Consider the following 4283-nt stretch of genomic DNA (forward strand, 5'->3'; position numbering starts at 1 on the left):
AATGCTAAACCTGTTGCTCAGTTCCCCACCAACTCGCACTACACCCTTGGAACCAGCCAAATTTTCTTGAATAAGTGAGACATACTTCGATACCAAGCAGTAGTAAATCATTTAGGGTTTGTGCTCTATCGAGACCATCAAAGGCTTGCTTGAAGTCTATGTAGAGGTTATTAAGTTTAATGTTATACTCACATGCCTTTTGATGTATTTGCCTCAACACAAATATCTGGTCTGTTGTTGATCTTGGCCAGAAAGTAAATTCCGATCGGTCGCTAAATGGAAAACACAGCGAAAATCAGAAACATTTTATTTGCAAGAGTTAGCTAAACTTTCCAGATACTTCTCTACATAGTCGCCGCTCCGACTTAGACATCTGTCGGAGGGTTACACCAAATTTCGAACACCATCGTCATACAAGGCAGCCACCTGGGTTTTCCGATACTTCTTACTCTGGTCTGTGGCGTGTAGCCTGCGCCAAAGTGTTGTCTTCGTATCCAGCGTTTCATGTGAACAGAGGTGATACTCAGGACAAGCCAATTAGGGTTGTGTTGTGGGTGATCGAACACTTTCCATCGTAAAGGCCGCAGAAGCGTCTTCACTGCCCCTACAGAGTGCGGCTGAGAACTGCCATGAAGAAGGAAGTGCGTGGCAGTTGTGTTAGGTGGGCTGCATTCATTAAGGCGAAGCCTCTCAGCGGGCCCTCCTACTTGGCGGGAGACATCGTTGTTCTAGGCATCTTTACTTGCTCACAGTGCGCTCACAACTGAAAAGAGCGTCTTGATGCGATCGACAGTCCTACTAGAGACACTACCCAACACATCTGTGCAAAGCTTCTTCGGGTTTTCACTGTGGTGTCCATTTCGTGACAGATCTGAACTTACTTTCTGGACAACCCTCGTATTAAGCCGAAATCCGCACTCATACTCCTCCAGAATCTCTTCTGCATATGGGGCTAACCTGTTGTAAATAATAGAGAAGATCCTATAGGTTACATTCAGCAGGGTGATTCCTTGGTAATTTCAACAGCAGGTCTTGTCTCCTTTCTTGTGTATTGGTTGAATTGCACCTAATGTATATTCTTTTGGGATTCTTTCCTGATTCCATATCAACTTAATAGGATTGTGGATCCGCTTATAAAGTTCAGTTCCCCCATTTTTTAGCAGTTCTGCAGTTAATTCATCCGTTCCTGGTGCTTTACAATTTTTTATACAATACACTATGTTCCGTACTTCCTCTAATGTTGGTTCCTCTATTTCTGGATCTGCGGTATAATAGAGTGGCTACTCATTCCTGGTAGGATTGTGCTCCAAAATTCTCTTGAAGCATTCTCGCCATCTATCCAGAACATCTTGTTTACCTGTCAGCAAATTTCCCTCTTTGTCCTTACAATCAGTTATTTTCGGTCTATATTCTTGAGTTCCTTCTTTAATCTTCTCGCAGAATTTTCTGCTTTCATTCATTTGGTAGTGCTCTTCCATCTTCTCTGTTTTTCTCTTCATGGCTTCCCTTTTCTCCCTACTGCATACCCTTGCTGCCTCTATTCACTTTTCATTATGTAATGCCACTGCAAGCATTCCAGCCTTGCGTCATTTTTCTGTTCCACTGCCTGTCTACATTCATCATCATGTCAGTCTTCATTCCTAAGACTCCTTGCCTCCCCCAATATTTCATGTGCTGTTGTCTTAATAGCATCTTTAATAGAGTTTCATTCTTTGTCTATATCATCTCCATCATGTTTTGTTTGTAACTCCTGCGTCAATCTGTTCTGGTACTCCTGAACAGTAGACCTATGTTTCAGGTGTTCTTTATTCCATTTCTTTACTCTGGTTCTACTTCCTTTGGCAGCCATGGCATGTTTCCATCTCGTTTTGGCTCCTGATAGGTAATGGACAGAATCAGAATGAGCTCATCGGAAAGTGCGTACATTTTCCATTTCGGATGCCTATCTCTTTGATATCAATATATGGTCTGTTTGGTTTGCTTAATTTGTTCCTGGTATTTTCTATGTCCCTTTGTAAATATTTTCCTTGGAAAACAGTTACTTATTGCCTTCAAGCAAACTGGGCAGCGGTCATATCATTATTATTAGTCATGTAGACTTTCCTTACTAAACACTCTTTCACACAACTATTTTGGAATCGTGTCTGGGTATTCTGTCACAAACCTCCTGTAGCTGATCATAGATGTCCACAGTACCTTCATCGGATTCTTCCATTGGTGCATATAAATTCACAAAGGTCATATTGTCAAATTTGCCTTTCACACGCAGAGTACATATTCTTTCATTATACTAGGTGAAACCAATAACTGATCTACACATATCCTTGGAGACTATAGACCCAACTCCATACTCGTCTTTCATCTTTTCCTGAAAAGTACATCGAGAATTTCTGCTTATAAATCTCTCCTCTTCCCTTCTACCTGATTTCCTGCAGTGCAAAACTCCCATTCCATACCGTAGCACCTCTTCTGCAACACTGTTCATCGCTTCTATCTGCAATAGCGCACGCACGTTCCATGTTCCAAATTTAAGCACTGAAAAATCCAAATTCCTGTTTCCTAGCGCAGTTTGTCTACGTAGAGGCATCATCTTCTATCACATCAGACAAATCTTCCACGCATATACAGGCCTTCAATGTACCCTTTCCACCTATCCGCTCGCTTCTATGCCTTCAACAGCGGAGTTCCCATTACCACCCTTGCTTTTAACTTGTTTTGAGGTTCCTATAACCTGAGTCAGTCCTTCTGACAACCATTTCTTTTTCGGTTTCTTCACATCAAGGATCACCTTGTTTTCGACGACAGTGAACAAGTCTATGAAGACGTCGAGTTTCTTGTCTTCTTCCTGTACAGAAGGTCTTTATCGTATAATTTCGTCATTGTAACCATGCCATTGGTCAGATTGCTAAATATTTGTTGGTATGCAGGGCAACGTCCATCGCTACAGTGGTAGCGTCTAGCAACACTTCGCAGTCTCTACCTTGTGCATAATTATGTGAATTCACGATGTTTATTCTTATGCTGTTTCCTACGTCGAGGATGTACAAATTTTTCGTGTTAGTTTGGCCAGCAACATACGTGGTTCCTAGATTTTCGTGCCGTTGCTGTCATGGTTACTTCGCGGTGAAAAACCTCTACGACGAGCAGGGGAATTAAATCGTCCTCTGCCCATTCCCCTTAGTACCACATTCACTCCACATCTCCTGGTCGTTGTCATTGTGATGACCTCAATTGTTGCTATTAGTCGGTGGTAACCATAGTTCCCTTTGTAGTGGTCTTCATCCTTAACTTTTTCCAAAAAAAGTTGTAAAGCATTTTTGATTAATGCATACCTATTTCTTCTAACCTTCTAGGAGCTTTTCCCATAACTCCTGAATAATCTAAGATTCGGATCGTCTGCTTCTCAAGTGAGAGATTTGCAGAAATATTTCATAGAATTATTGTCCCTATTGTTATACATTCTCGCTATTATGGATTTACGTTATAAACAGTCTTGCTTCCGTTCTGACAGTATTCTTCGGTAACGTTTTGCTTGAACTCACTAAAAGTTATAGGTCTCTGTTCAAATTCAGACCCCATCTCTTGACATCCCCTGCTGATGCTGTAATTACTACATTTATCTTTCCTGGTCTGTCAAGTCTTCATGAAATATTTTTTACATTTTTTTGGGAAACCTAACAGACATTACCGAAAGCCTCTATCTTTCTTTCTTTCTTTTGCTTGTGCCTTTTTCCCTCAGTGACGCAGTGTTGGTATGGTTAATCGGATTTGGCAAGGTTAATTTATGGGGTGGCTGGATGCCCTTCCTGTCGCCACCCCGTACCCCCCGGGACGGAAATGGTGTACCCCAACTGTCTGCTTCTAGTGTAGGCTATGGAATAGCGTGAATGTGTTCAGATGTCTGCGAACAGTGGAACTGAGGCGGGACGTGGGGACCAGCCCCGTATTAACCTAGTGAGATGTGGAAAACCGCAAGAAAACCACATCCAGGCGGGCCGACACTTCGGCCTCCGTCGTTAATCTGCCGGGCGGATTCGATCCGGGGCCGGTTCGCCTACCCGAGTCCAGGAAGCAGCGCATTAGCGCTTTCGGCTAACCTGGCGGGTCTATTGAAAGCCTCTATATTAGGTAAAAATACTTTCAACTTTAAAAAGGTTAGCTTTGTGGAAAAATTGTCAATGATAAAGGCTATTTTTGCAATGAACAACTCCAAAATAATCTCTGGCTGAGCTGTAGTGTTTGTATGGTATCTGCGTGAATTGTAAATATCAAATTATTTTCGA

The sequence above is a fragment of the Schistocerca piceifrons genome, chromosome 1 (genome assembly GCF_021461385.2).
Source record: "Schistocerca piceifrons isolate TAMUIC-IGC-003096 chromosome 1, iqSchPice1.1, whole genome shotgun sequence".
In the NCBI taxonomy this organism is placed as follows: Eukaryota; Metazoa; Arthropoda; class Insecta; order Orthoptera; family Acrididae; genus Schistocerca; species Schistocerca piceifrons.